General features: G+C 38.0%; 1 protein-coding gene and 1 long non-coding RNA gene across 2 annotated transcripts in view; both read right to left on the bottom strand.

Annotated features, from left to right (window-relative positions):
• LOC141522153 (sodium/nucleoside cotransporter 2-like) overlaps nt 1-3,379 on the bottom strand; it is a 51,435-nt gene extending 48,056 nt beyond the window's left edge. The window contains exon 1 of the mRNA XM_074235319.1: nt 2,994-3,379. The gene's annotated coding sequence lies outside the window, so the exon portion shown is untranslated. The remainder of the gene's footprint in view (nt 1-2,993) is intronic.
• A 506-nt stretch (nt 3,380-3,885) lies between these two features.
• On the bottom strand, nt 3,886-10,338 carry LOC141520286 (uncharacterized). The gene is made up of 4 exons (XR_012477577.1): nt 10,143-10,338; nt 7,564-7,669; nt 7,364-7,458; nt 3,886-4,564 (listed from the first exon to the last, which is right to left on the bottom strand). It is a non-coding gene; the product is annotated as an uncharacterized LOC141520286 (long non-coding RNA).
• Between the last annotated feature and the right edge of the window lie 4,894 nt (nt 10,339-15,232).

Genomic DNA, 15,232 nt, shown 5'->3' with positions numbered 1-15,232 from the left:
CATATTCTAAGCCCTATGAGTCCTTAATGTAGTCACTACTAAGTCCTGTGTCATCCTGCCTGTAGTTCCACAGTAATTGAATTGTTTCTTTCTGGCTACTTTTGCACTTCTTTATGACTTGGGAGTTCAGGAATTTGGCTTTAATATTCATGGGAGATTTGGGGGGATCTCTTTCAGGAGGTGATTGGTGGATTCCCTGAAATTCTATTTTTCCCTCTGCTTCTAGGATATCAGAAAAAATTTTGCTGGATTATTTCTTGAAAATTTAAGTCTGGGCTGTTTTACTGGTCATGATTTTCAGGTGGCCCAATAATTTTTATATTATCTCTCCTGCATCTGTTTTCCAGGTCAATTGTTTTTCCAATAAATATTTCACATTTTCTTCTAGTTTTTCATTCTTTTTATTTTGCTTTACTGTTTCTTGATTTCTCACTGTCACCAGCTTCCATCAGCTCCATTCTACATTTGAAGGAGTTATTTTCATTAGAGAGCTTTTTTATCTCCTTTTCCAACTGGTCTATTCTGATTTTTAAGGCATTTTTCTCCTCATTAACCTTTTGCACAGCTTTTTCTATTTGACCTAAACTGATTTTTAATATGATATTTTCTTTTGTATCTCCTTCATCAAGCTATTGACTTGATTTCATGATTTTCCTGCATTGCCCTCATTTCTCTTCCTAATTTTTCCTCTACATCACTTATTTGATTTTCAAAGTCCTTTTTTTGAGCTCTTCCATAGCCTGAGACCATTTCCTATTGGGGGGGGGGGGCTTTGAATACAGAAACTAGGACTTTGTTATCTTTTGAATGTGTATCTTAATCCTTCATGGGACCAAAGTAATTGTCTGTGGTTTGATTCTTTTTATTCTGTTTTTGTTCATTTACTCAGTCTATGACCTGAATTACAAAGCTTTTGGGGTTTTAGGTTTTGGGGTTTTAGGAACCCCCCCCCACCAAGGAACTCTAATTCTTTCAAGTCTTTTGAGAGACTTTGCTCTCCTGCCTGTGCTCTGGTCAGTGGATGACCTCAAATGCTCCCCTCTGCCCTGGAGCTGTGAAGAGGGTCCCTGCTCCTCTCTGGTAGTATGGGGACCCAGACTGTGACCAGGGTCTAAGTGTGGGAAAAGTAGCTAAGTCCTGCCCCAGGGAGAGCAGAGAAACCCCACAGTCTCTCCCCACCCCCTTCCTGTCTGTGGGCTGAGTGCTCTGGAAGCAGCTGCTGGGCAACTCTACAGTTTCTGGTGGTGGGGCTGGGGGCTGACCTGGCTCTGAGCTCACTCTGCTCCCACAGAGTTTTCCCATAGACCCTCCAAGCCAGGGATCCTCCGACTAAGAGGTCTGGAAATTGTTCCTGCTGCCACCCACCTAGGTGCCCCCAGGGACCCAGTCTGTTGTTGTAAGGCAAGAGCTGGTTTGTTCTGACCACAGCAGCTGTGCTCCAGCTCCTTCCAACCCCTGGCTTGGTAGAACAGACCTTTCCCAGGGATCCACAATCCTATCTGGAAAAATGCTTCACTCAAATTCTCTGTGGGTTCTGCCTCTCTAAAATTTGGAAAAAACCATAATTTTTCAGCATCTGAAATTTTTGGGTGAAGAGTTTCTGGGAATTCCTGCCTCCATGTAGCCATTATGGCTCTGCCCCTCAAAGGTAGGTAACTTAGAAACCACCTTAGAGTTTTGAAAGACATGAAAGCATAGGCAAAGATAGGTATGAGGAATACATTGCACAAAATGAGATTCACCTGAATAGTAATAGAATTAAGGTAATCATTTTTCTTTAAAAGAAGTCCCACAGATTTGTTTAACTATTAATTCTCTTGCTCACCCTAACATATTAGTTTCTGCTGGATGTTCTGGATGTCTCTGGGAGAGAACAAAGGGGAAAAAGCAGAAGGGAACAGAATGTCAGGTGACTCTGAGGAGGAACCTCCAGGTATGGGAGATGACTCTAGGTAGGGGAAGGGAGGTCTGGTCCTGGCCCTCCTTGCACCACTTTCCTCATTCATAAAATTAAAGAGTTGGCATAACTCCAAGAGGACCATTGACAAGCATACTGCCCACATACTGACAGATGAATGATGGATTCAAGATGCAGAATGAGGTATACATTTTTGGATATGGCCAATGTGGGTATTGGTCTTATTTGACTATTCATATGACTTCTGATTTTGCTTTCTTTTAATTGGATAGGGAAGTGAGAGGCATATAGAATCTATGTTTGTCTATCAAGAAGAGAGTAAAAGAAAAATAAAGCACTAAAAAATACAATAAAAATTAACAAAATATTCCCAAGAGAATGAGGCTGTTACCCTCAAAGGTCCCACAATGAAAAATGGGATTCATGTTAAGACAACAGAGTCTGGAGACACTAATGACAAACTTCACAGTTTAGTCTAAGGTTAGTCCTGTCTACTATGAATGGACAAATCAAGTATTCAACAGTTATTTTTGTCTTCAAGCTACACTAACAATTTAGCTAGAGACCTTCTCTGGCACTGTGGTATATGTAGATATAAACGAAGCATGTTAAATAAAGTGATACAACCAGGGAAACAACGTAAAGATTAACAGAATGCCTTCTGTGGGGGGGTGGGAAAGCAAGAACGAGGGGAAAAATTGTAAAACTCAAAATAAATAAAATCTTTTGTAAAAAAATAAATAAATAAAAATACATAGTCCCTGATCATAAGAAGCTGATACTGTCTTTGGAGAGACAATATAATAATGTAAATACGATGTAATACAAAACAAGGAAGTTAAAAAGAAAGCAATATTGCACAATGTTATGTCCAAAGGACTCAGGGAGACAATAGTGTTAAAAATCACAAATGTAGGACTTCACAAAAAGGAAACATGAATGTGGGTAAGAGAAAACTGCCTCCCTCTGCACTTGGATGACTGACTGTCACCTCAAAATGATTCTGTGATTTCCCTCCCTCTTTCTCCTTTCTCTTTTCCTCCCATTCTCTGCTCCCCTTTAAACAAATCCATACCTTCTAATTCCTGCCTTAGAGCAGGACTGAGAAAAAATGTGCAGCTCCTGATGTCCAATTCCAGATGAATCATACAAATGGTTGTGCCATCTCTGTCCTTACTTCTTCCTTTCTTTCAAAAGTAGCTAATTATGAAAGAAATTTTACCTTCCTGGAACTTCTCGAAATAAAGAGGAAATTATTGCAACCTCTTCAGTCAGATGGATTGTAAAACTTCTGAACAGTTGCTCTAGTAGCACTCCATCCCCAATTGGCTAAACCATAAATCAACTTTGTGGCAGAGGTTGAGGCCCCACCCTCCTAGGCATAGGATAAGAAGACAATCTGACTCCAAATTTGGATTCCTAAAGACACACCTTAGGAAGAAGTGGCCAGGACCCAGCCTGCTTTTCAGAACTCTTCAACCCTTCCTGCAGTCCTTGCTGCTCCACTTCTCCATTCCCCAATAAAACCCCTCATTCTTTTGTCCTGTCTCTGCTCCAGTCCAAAGATTACTGTCTCAGGTTCAAAATATATTTACTTGGGAACAAATGCTTCTTTTTCTCATGTTCTCCTGTGACAACAGATCATAGATGTAGAGCTGGGAGTTCAACTTCTCATCTTAAAAAAGTGAGACAACTGGGAAAAAGGGATCAAAATGGGGAGGTTTATTTATCTTTCTTGAATGAGTATATTTTGAAATGTTCAGGGAATAGGTGAATTTATTTGTAATCGTTAAGAAAGGTATTCTAATACTTGTGTGATTTTTATGAAACATGCAGTTCTTTTGAAGGCTTTCACTAACCACATCAACCAACCCTCACAATGATCCTCTACAATGGGCAGACCAAGTCTTATTTTCCTGATATGGGAATGGACTTGCTCAAAGTGACACATATAATAGGAGAGGCAAGTGAGATTTCTGACTCCTGTGCAGCAGACTTCTTATATATTATCTCTGGGGCTGGTTAGTGGAGGCTGTTGACTAGAGTTTTATCAGGTCCAGATGAGACTAAAACAAGATTCAATATCAACTTAGTTTATTACAAGATAAAACAAAGACCTACATGATAGAACAGTCAGAGTACAAGAGTCTCACTCTGCAGGCAAAGCCTGAGATGTTGCCATCTCAGTTAAAATAAAAGATAGAGGGGAAGGAGAAGGGGCAGGCCCTTCCAAGAACTGCTAGAAGATGTTCTTGTTTATTATGGAGGATTGGTTTCAGCTGATTCTAGCTAGCTCTTTAGTGGCCCACCTTAGCAGGCTTCCTAAATAAGGAGGAGCAAAGGATCACTGATATGTCAAGGCAGAGCAAGAGTCAGATTGGCAACTGACTGATCCATTCCTTTAGACCCTCCATCCTCCTCCTCCTCCTCCTCCTCCAATTCTATGGGATAAGAGACCTCAAGGAAGACAGAGAATTAAATCTTGGGTGTATATTCACAAAGGAGAACCCTAGAGAAAGTAAAAAGGAAAGTCAGCTGGTTGAGTGGGAAGAAGATGATACTTAATATGTCAGAAGACCCAGATTCAAGCTCTATTTCTCAATCTCTTCATCTGTACCAGGAGGTTGGACTAGATGGGCTCAGAGTCTACAAAAAAAGAGAAGGAAATAAGTTTTCCTGCCATGGAGATTCCACTGAATCGACTGTTTGCTATAAAACAGTAAAAGTCTCTAGGTCTGAGTCTGGGTAGAAACTGATTGGGGAGAGAAAAGATACCCAAACCATGGGAGTAAGAGCAAGTTTTTTCTCTGAAATCAGGCCAAGTTGCTTGAATTTATTCCATAATTACAATCTCAAGGAAAGGAAAATTTGTTCCCTTTATCAGCTATGGGGGTTCAAGTCCAAAGAAAGGTTTAAAGCACAATTTCCTCTTGAGTTCCTTGACCAAATTCAGCATAGGATAAAGTGGAACAGCCTGAACCCAGATTTGGATTTACTCCATAAACCTTCAGTTTATGAAGAAGTCTACCAAATAGAGAGCCTGATGCTATTCAGATTTCCATGCAACTTTTGCATAGATGACTCTATGAAAGAAATGAGTGCAACAACCATGTTTTAAGCAACTTTAAGATTGAACCCATGGGGCAGCTAGGTGGCGTAGTGGATAAAGCCCCAGCCTTGGAGTCAGAAGTACCTGGGTTCAAATGCGGTCTCAGATGCTTAATAATTAATTACCTAGTTGTGTGGCCTTGGGCAAGCCACTTAACCCCATTTGCCTTGCAAAAAACCTAAAAAAAAAAAAAAAAGATTGAACACAAAAACTTTTTCTGGCTTTTGCTTACTGTATCTCCCTACCAATCTTATAAAAAAAATGAATGTTGGAAAATATTTTTATATGCAATTGCAAAAAATAAAATATTTATTAAAATATCCAAATATAGCCAAGGTTTTCAAACAAAGGGTCTACAATAGCAGTAATATCACTGGTGGGGTAATGGGGTTAAAGGAACATAGACATATATAAAAAGGGAGAGGTCTCTAAAAATTAATCAGGAAAGAGTATTCAAGATGAAAAAAGTGGAATTACAAGTAGGCCACAGCAGCAGACTTGTTGGAGACAGTTTCAGTTTAAGTCTAAAGCATATCAGAGGTATATAACAGAAGAATATTTACTAAGAAGAGGGACATAGTCTCCTATGGCTATTCAGAAAGAAAAAAAAGAATTTACTAGAAAAGAAATGAAGAGGAATGAATTTGGTATTTCTTATAATTGGGGTTTCTTGGGGGAAAAAAGATACATAAATGTGATAGGAGTAGTGGAATCAAGCATACCATGAACCTCATTCATATGAAGCAGGTCAAAGAAGGTTGGAAACACACACACACACACACACACACACACACACACACACACACACAATTTGGTGTAGAAGGTGATACCATGACAAGTACATGAATTGGATTTGTGTGAGGGGAGGCTGTGTTAAGTCACCAGCCTCATTTTCTCCTCCAAAGTCATTTGGGTCCAGGGGCCAGATATGAACCAGGATGACTGGTGATGACCTTGAATGTATGGCAATCAGGATTAAGCAACTTGCTCAAAGTCACACAGCTAGTAAGGGTCAGAAGCTGGATTGAAACTCCTGTCCTCCTGATTCTAAGACCAGTGCTCTATCCACTGTGCCATCTAGCTACTTCATATTCCACTATAACAAACTACTTTTGAATAGGGGTGAAATCAAAGATTCTAGAGAGAGATAAATAGTCAATTAATATATGTATTAATCATCAGAATGTGCCAGTGATACAAAAAAAGGCAAAAGACAGTCCTTATTCTCAAGGAACTCTAATGAATGAACAAACAGGAAAGAGAAAAAGATAGAAGCAATTCCAGAGAAAGAAAAAATAATAGAGAGGAGAGACCAATATGAGAGGCAAACAGAAGAGAGTGACAGAGGACAGAGATATAGGAGAACAGAGGAGAGAGAGAGAGAGAGAGAGAGAGAGAGAGAGAGAGAGAGAGAGAGAGAGAGAGAGAGGATAATCTGCCATTTGTAGTTAAAACAAAGGAGCATCCAGAAAATTGGAGCCAGAAGGTTTTTCTAGAGTCTGGGTAGGGGAAATGAACTTCTGGGCAGAATAAAGGTTTAGTATGAAAGAATTCAAGTAAAAAGAGATACTGAGATAAGTGTGGGAAATGGTACCTGCTACAAGAATGCATGTGGAGTTCTAGGTCTGCCATTCCATACCTTATTGGGAAGCAATGGTGAATGATCATTCATTAGATTTGGTCTCTCTCATCCTTTTCTGAGGAATCTTCCAGCTCTGATTTGATGCTCACCTGTCTCCCCTTACTATCCTTTCATCATCTTCCTAGGGATTCATTCCACTTATGTCAGTGTCTTCTCTAATATGTAGTGACCAGAACTGAGCTCCATAGCCCTGGTGGTGGTCTAACTAGGACCTCCCTTTCCCTTCTTCCAGACAGTACTGCTGTACCAAATTTGAGACTCATATTGAACTTGTAGGGCACTAAAACTCTCAGAATCCCTAGATTCACTCAAATTGTCTCACCAAACCTACCCTCTAGGTTTAACTTGTCAATAAGTCTACTAGAAAGTTCCATGTTCCAGATTGAGGACAAAGAAAGTCAAAAGAAGTCTCTGTCCTCAATAAGCTCATAATATAATGGAGATAAGACACAACCAGGTTCAAACAAACTACATGCAGGATAAACTGTGGATTGTCTCCCACAGAATGCAATGAGACTAAGGAAGACCAGGGAAAGCTAAATGCTGAAAGTGGAAGTTTAGTTGAGAAGGAAGCCAGGGAAGATGGGGATAAGGAGGGAGAGAGTACCAGATATGGGAGATAACCAGGGAAAACTCCATTTATCATTTTTAAATTCTTGTAGGACTTTACGTTCATCTCCATCAAGTCTCTTACTTCATCTTTGGAAAGTAGAACGCTCTCACTGATTCCCTAAGTTGATTCTTGTATCTTCATTCCTTTTTTTCCCCTAGAATGTCTGGTTCTTCCTCCTACAAGCATGAACAAAGTCAGTATAAATCATGGAGAAGAGCAATGATTTAGACCTAAAATTGAGACCAACACATATATTTCTGCATAAGAAGAAACAGAATTACCATGACATTCAGTCCCTGGTTGTCCAAATAGTTCTCTCATGGAGGGAGTGGAATAGAATCTCTTTTTCTTTCTCCATCTCTTTTTACTGTTTGTTGTTTTTTCAAGCTAAAAGAAAATACAAGACTAAAGATTGAGTTGAACTTCCCAAATTTGGAAACAGAAACTTTTCCCCAATTAGGGTCGTGGACCTATCAAATCAAGTCAACAGATATTTATTAAGCACCTGTCAGGAAGGTAAACATTGGGGATTGAAAGAAAGGTGAAAAAATTTAGTTCCTGCTCTCAAATAACTCCCAGTCTAATGGGAGAGAGAACATACAAACCACAATGAACCAAAAATATGTACATGATAAATTAGAGATCATCATACAGAGTTAAAGAGCTAAAGTATTAGTTGGGACTTGACATAGACATGAAGAGGGAGAGAATTCCAGGCTCCAGGTACAGCTAGGGAAAATGCCTGTGGTTGGAAAATGAGTATCATCTTTGAAAAGCAAGAACACCAGTGTCTCTGGATCACAAGTACATGGTGAGGAGCAGATGTGCAGGGTAAAAAGGCAAGAAAGTAGTGTTTGGGAAAGCTGAAGAGACAGAGGAAGTAAGGGACAGTGACTAAGAAAACTGAGGCAATGAAGTCAAATGGATTTAAAGGCTTAAAGGAATCAGGGACTGAGAATGGGACAGGGGATTGAGGAAACAAAAAATGCTAAGAGGACATAATTGTTTACAATCTAAATGTTAAGGTTTAACACAGTCAATTGCTTAAAATAGCAGAAAAAGGCAGGTTTGCATGATAAATCAGAGTGTTCAATGAACATGAATTCTTGTGTAATCATTTTTGTTCCATAATATTTTTTGACCCTTTGGGTATGAACTACTAAGATGTGTATGATTGGATTGACATAAAAGATATGAAGGAGTAAAAGTCAAAATTAGGAAGACATACAAGGTTGAAGTAGATATTCTAAGGACTAGAATATACTGATTGTAAATTTTCTGCTTGATATCCTTTTCTATACAACAGCTATGTTACTCTCTTAGTATTATAGGTCTTAGAATCTAATATCCCTATCCTATCCTAAAGACAGGTAAAACTATCCTATCCGATTTAAAGAAAGCTTTATGGAAAATCAATGTGGGAAGTATAAAAAAAGATCCATGTAAATATCCACCTGAGATTTTTAAAAATTCATGAATAGATAACAGAAGCAAGGATAGGTAATTAGAAACCACTTTAGATTTTTAAAAGACACAGACAGCAGAAGTAAGGATACGTATGAGGAATACGTTGCACAAAATGAGATTTACCTGAATAGTAATAGAATTAACTTAATTTGGTTATTTTCCTTTAGAAGTCCCACTGATAAGTTTAACAATTAGTTCTCTTGCTCACTTAATACATAGTTTCTGCTGGATGTCTGGGAAACCTTTGGGAGAGAACTTTTGAAGAAGCAAATGTGAGGACCCAGAAGGGAAAAGAATGTCAGGTGAGTCTGAGGAGGAGCCTCCAGGTATGGGAGATGACTCTAGGTAGGGGAAGGGAGGTCTGGTCTTGGCCCTCTTTGCACCAGTTTCCTCATTTATAAAATTAAAGAGTTGGCATAACTCCAAGAGGACCAATGACAAGCATACTGCCCACATACTGACAGAGGAATGATGGATCGAAGATGCAGAAGAATGAGATATACATTTTTGGATATGGCCAATGTGGGTATTGGTCTTACTTGACTATTCATATGACTTCTGTTTTTGCTTTCTTTTAATTGGATAGGGAAGTGAGAGGCATATAGAATCTATGTTTGTCTATCAAGAAGAGAGTAAAAGAAAAATAAAGCACTAAAAATACAATAAAAATTAACAAAATATTCCCAAGAGAACAACAACCAAAATGAGGCTGTTACCCTCAAAGGTCCCACAATGAAAAATGGGATTCATGTTAAGACAACAACTGAGTCTGGAGACACTAATGACAAACTTCACAGTTTAGTCTAGGGTTAGTCCTGTCTACTATAAATGAACAAATCAAGTATTTAACAGTTATTTTTCTCTTCAAGCTACGCTAACAATTTGGCTGGAGACCTCTGGCACTGTGGTATATGCAGATATACGAAGGATGTTAAATAAAGTGATACAACCAGGGAAACAACGTAAAGATTAACAGAATGCCTTCTGTTGGGGGTGGAGGAGGGAAGCAATAATGGGGGGGAAATTATAAAACTCAAAATAAATAAAATCTTTCTTAAAAAAATAAAAAATACGTAGTCCCTGATCATAAGAAGCTGATACTCTCTTTGGAGAGACAATATAATAATATAAATACAATGTAATACAAAACAAGGCAGTTAAAAAGAAAGCAATATTGCATAATGTTATGTCTAAAGGACTCAGGGAGACAATAGTGTTAAAAATCAAAAACATAGGACTTCAGAAAAAGGAAACATGAATGTGGGTAAGAGAAAAACTGCCTCCCTCTGCACTTGGATGACTGACTCACCTCAAAATGATTCTGTGGTTTCCCTCCCTCTTTCCCCTTTCTCTTTTCCTCCCATTCTCTGCTCCCCTTTAAACATATCCATACCTTCTAATTCCTGCCTTAGAGCAGGACTGAGAAAAAATGTGCAGCTCCTTATGTCCAGTTGCAGATGAATCATACAAATGGTTGTGCCATCTCTGTCCTTACTTCTTCCTTTCTTTCAAAAGTAGCTAATTATAAAAGAAATTTTGCCTTCCTGGAACTCCTCAAAATAAAGAGGAAATTATTGTAACCTTTTCACTTAGATGGGTTGTAAAACTTCTGAACAGTTGCTCTAGCAGCACTCGCATCCCCATTTGGCTAAACCATAAATCAACTTTGTGGCAGAGGTTGAGGCCCCACCCTCCTAGGCATAGGATAAGAAGACAACCTGACTCCAAATTTGGATTCCTAAAGACACACCTTAGGAAGAAGTGGCCAGGACCCAGCCTGCTTTTCAGAACTCTTCAACCCTTCCTGCAGTCCTTGCTGCTCCACTTCTCCATTCCCCAATAAAACCCCTCATTCTTTTGTCCTGTCTCTGCTCCAGTCCAAAGATTACTGTCTCAGGTTCAAAATATATTTACTTGGGAACAAATGCTTCTTTTTCTCATGTTCTCCTGTGACAACAGATCATAGATGTAGAGCTGGGAGTTCAACTTCTCATCTTAAAAAAGTGAGAAAACTGGGGAAAAAGGATAAAAATGGGGGGTTTGATTTATCTTTCCTGAATGATTATATTTTGAAATGTTCAGGGAATAGGTGAATTAATTTGTAATCATTAAGAAAAGTATTCTAATACTTGTATGATTTTATGAAACATGCAGTTCTTTTGAAGGTTTTCACTGACCACATCATTCGATCCTCACAATGATCCTCCACAATGGGCAGACCAAGTCTTATTTTCCTGATATGGGAATGGACTTGATCAAAGTGACACATGTAATAGGAGAGGCAAGTGAGATTTCTGACTCCTGTGCAGCAGACTTCTTATATATTATCTCTGGGGCTGGTTAGTGGAGGCTGTTGACCAGAGTTTTATCAGGTCCAGATGAGACTAAAACAAGATTCAATATCAACTTAGTTTATTACAAGATAAAACAAAGACCTACATGATAGAATAGTCAGAGTACAAAAGAGTCTCACTCTGCAGGCAAAGCCTGAGATGTTGCCATCTCAGTTAAAATAAAAGATAGAGGGGAAGGAGAAGGGGCAGGCCCTTCCAAGAACTGCTAGAAGATGTTCTCGTTTATTATGGAGGATTGGTTTCAGCTGATTCTAGCTAGCTCTTTAGTGGCCCACCTTAGCAGGTGCAATCAAAGTAGGCTTCCTAAATAAGGAGGAGCAAAGGATCACTGATATGTCAAGGCAGAGCAAGAGTCAGATTGGCAACTGACTGATCCATTCATTTAGACCCTCCATCCTCCTCCTCCTCCTCCTCCTCCAATTCTATGGGATAAGAGACCTCAAGGAAGACAGAGAATTAAATCTTGGGTGTATATTCACAAAGGAGAACCCTAGAGAAAGTAAAAAGGAAAGTCAGCTGGTTGAGTGGGAAGAAGATGATACTTAATATGTCAGAGGACCGAGATTCAAACCCTGTTTCTCAATCTCTTCATCTGTACAAGGAGATTGGACTAGATGGCCTAGGAGTCTAAAAAAAGAGAAGGAAATACGTTTTCTTGCCATGGATATTGTTCAGAACCTACTGCTTGTTTTAGAAGAGTCAGAGAAAGATTCTAGTGCTACATGAGGGCAAGAACCAGTTGGTTAGAAAAAAAAGATGTTCAAATACTGGAAGAAAGATGCCTCTGAAACCTGATCAAGTTTCCCTTTGAATTTACTCCGTGTACTTGCAGTTACCTTTAATTACAATCAAGAAGAAGGTAGAATTTGTTCCCTTTTTCAACCTTGGGTATTCAAGTCCAAAGATAGACTTAAAGCACAATTTCCTCTTGTGTTCCTCTCCCCATACTCAGCCTAGATTAAAGTGGAACAGCCTGAACCTGGATTTGGATTTATGTTCTTGTGTGTCCCTTCAGTTTATGGAGCAGTCTAATAGAGAGCCCTAGGTCTGCTACTATTCACATTTCCGTGCAACTTTTGTATACATGGCACTGTGGATTTAATTGATTCAAACAGCCAAGTATGAAAGCAAATATAAGGGTGAATTTAAAAGTTTTTCAATCTGTTCTTACTATATCTCAATATTTATCTTATAAAAATGAATTTTAGACAATATCTTTACACCTATTTGGAAAAAAATGAAATATTTACCAAAAAAAATCCAAATGTATCCAAGGTTCTAAGACAAAGGGTCAGTAATGGTAGTAATCAGATCCTGGCAAGAGCTGATCAAGATAAAATGGACTAGTAGAAAAAAGGGGAGAGGTCTCTAAAAATGAACCAGGAAAAACTACTTAATCTGAAAATAGTATAATTATAACTATGCCAAAGCAGCAGACTTGTTGGAGACAGCTCTAGTTTAAGTCTAAAGCATACCAGAGATATATAACAGGAGAATAATTACCTAATTACCAAGAGAAGGGGGCCATAGTGTCCTATTACTATTTAGAAAGGAAAAGAGAATACACTGGGGAAAAATGAAGAGGAAAGAACTTGCTATTTCTCATAACTTGGGTTTGTTGGAAGAAAAGTAAATAAATGTAGTGATGGGAGTAGTGAAATCAAGCATAACCATGAATCTCATTCAGATGAATCAGGTCAAAGGAGATTAAAAAGGCACACACACACACACACAGACACACACACACACACACACACACAGAGAGAGTTTGGTGTAGAAATTCCTTAAAACAGGAGGAAAATTAGTGAGGATAAGGAAAGAGAAGAGGGGGACTTAAGAGGGAACTAGAGTTGGGGAAGGAATAGTCACAAACAAAACAAACTTCAAAGAAGACTGATTAGAAAGGAAGGAGAAGCAAAGAAAATCAGTACCAGTGGTCTGGGTATCAGCTAGGTAAAAAGAGCAGAGAAATGGGGTCATACCACTGTAGTTACTGATTATTTGGGGCAATCCCATTTTCTTTCTTGTCACATTTTAGTTTTCTTTGCAAAAAGTAGAATAGTAGTGACAAAGATATATATATATATATATATATATATATATATATATATATATATATATATATATATATACACACAATATAGAGATAAAAAACAGGATATAGATCTAAAAATTCCTTTGGGTCTCTGTCCTCTTTCACAATATGAGTAATATAGTAATATGTTTTACATGATTGAACTTGTGTAACCTATATCAAAATGCTTATTGTGTCAGGGAAGGGAGAGGGAGGGTGAATATTTGGAAATTAAAAAATAATTAATGAATGTTAAAAATGTTTTGACAGGTAATTGGGGGGAAAATAAAATATTTTTTAAAAAAGAGATTTGCAAAGGGATGGATGTTTGCCAATCAGAAGAGCAGAATGGTTAAAACTGGGTCCATGCCTCTGGTCCATGCCTCTCCCTCCTCCCTTTCTTCTTCCTTCCTTCCTTCCCCTTCCCCTAGTTCCCTAGAGTCCACATTACCCTGGCTCTGATAACAATGATACTAGTTCCATGAAAAGTGAAAGGATAAAGATTCAGATGAAGAAGAGGTTGCTTCCCCCTATGGACCCAAATGGATCAAAGGTTGAACCACAGAATGTCAAAATTAGACAATAATAGAATCAGGTGGAAGTAATTGATATTATGGAAGGAGACATTAAAATGATAATTGAAAGAGAAGAGAAACTGGATAAGCTATAAGGCAAATCAGGAAATTTACAAGATAATGCAATAGCTTTTAGCAACAGAGTTAATAGTTTTGAAGGCAAATGTGGTGGCATGGATGCAAAATATAGGCTGTCATGGTTTTGGCTGTCATTTCGTTTTGGCAGGTTGATTATCACCCTATTGTTCTGAAATACTGATCTTGATTAGGTAACCAAAAATCACCATTAAAACAATTTTGAGACAATTTTAAAGAACAATGCTGCACAATTAAATGAAATATGTATATAACTTTCAAAAGCTTTTTACTCCGAAAGTTACAATAAAGGCAAGCATCCAGTTTAAACTGGAGCATTAACATGTTTCTAATTAGTCTCCTGTCATTCAACCAAATATACTTTTATTAATTTATTTTAAAAACAGAAACATCGACTTTGCTAAGTTCTAGGAACCTAATTTAAAAACTAGACATTTGCTAATACATCACTTATCTGTTTAGCTAACCTTTTGTGATGATATTTATAATTTTTTTCAACATTCATCCATTTGCAAGTTTATAAGTTCCACATTTTTCTACCATCCTATGTTCACTCCCCCCACTCCTTGGCAGTGAACAATCTGATAAAAGTTGTACATGTACAATTGTTTTTAACACATTTCCTTATTCCATTCCATTCCCATTCCATAATTATATTGTAAAAGAGAAATTAGAACTAAGGGGGGGGATACATGAGAAAGAAAGAAAAAACATAAAAGAAGTTTTAAAAAGTGAACCTAGTATGCTTTAACTCTGCATTCAGGCTCTATATTTTTTCCTCTGGAATTCTCTAGATTCCATAACAGGACTCACAGGATTTATTTTCATCACTGAACTTATGAGAGGAGCTACATTCATCATAGTTGATAACCTCACAATGTGTTGTTAATGTGTAAAATGTTCTCTTAGTTCTGCTCACTTCACTCAACATCAGTTCATGAAAAGTCTTTCCATGATTCTCTAAACACATGCTGCTCATGATTTTTTATAATGTTCATACACTATAACTTCTTCAGCCATTTCTCACATGATGGGCATTCTCTCAGTTTCCAAATCTTTGCCACAACAAAAAGAGATGCTCTAAATATTTTGAACATGTAAGACTTCTCCGGTTTTTATGATCTCTTTGGGATATAGATCTAGTAGTGATATAGCTGGATCAAAGGGTATGATTGTCATCTGGGCATAGTTCCAAATTGTTGAATCAGTTCAAATACACCAATAGTGCATTAGTGTCCCAATTTTTGCACATCCTTTCTAATATTGCTTATTTTCCTTTTTTTTGTCATCTTGGTGAATCTGACAGATATGAGCTGGAGCCTCAGAGTTATTCTAATTTGCATTTCTCTAATCAATGATGATTTGGATCATTTTTTGATAGGAC

The sequence above is a fragment of the Macrotis lagotis genome, chromosome 4, assembly GCF_037893015.1.
Source record: "Macrotis lagotis isolate mMagLag1 chromosome 4, bilby.v1.9.chrom.fasta, whole genome shotgun sequence".
Classification (NCBI taxonomy): Eukaryota; Metazoa; Chordata; class Mammalia; order Peramelemorphia; family Peramelidae; genus Macrotis; species Macrotis lagotis.
The sequence above is the reverse complement of the archived record's forward strand: the minus strand, read 5'-3'. Positions and strand labels throughout refer to the sequence as shown.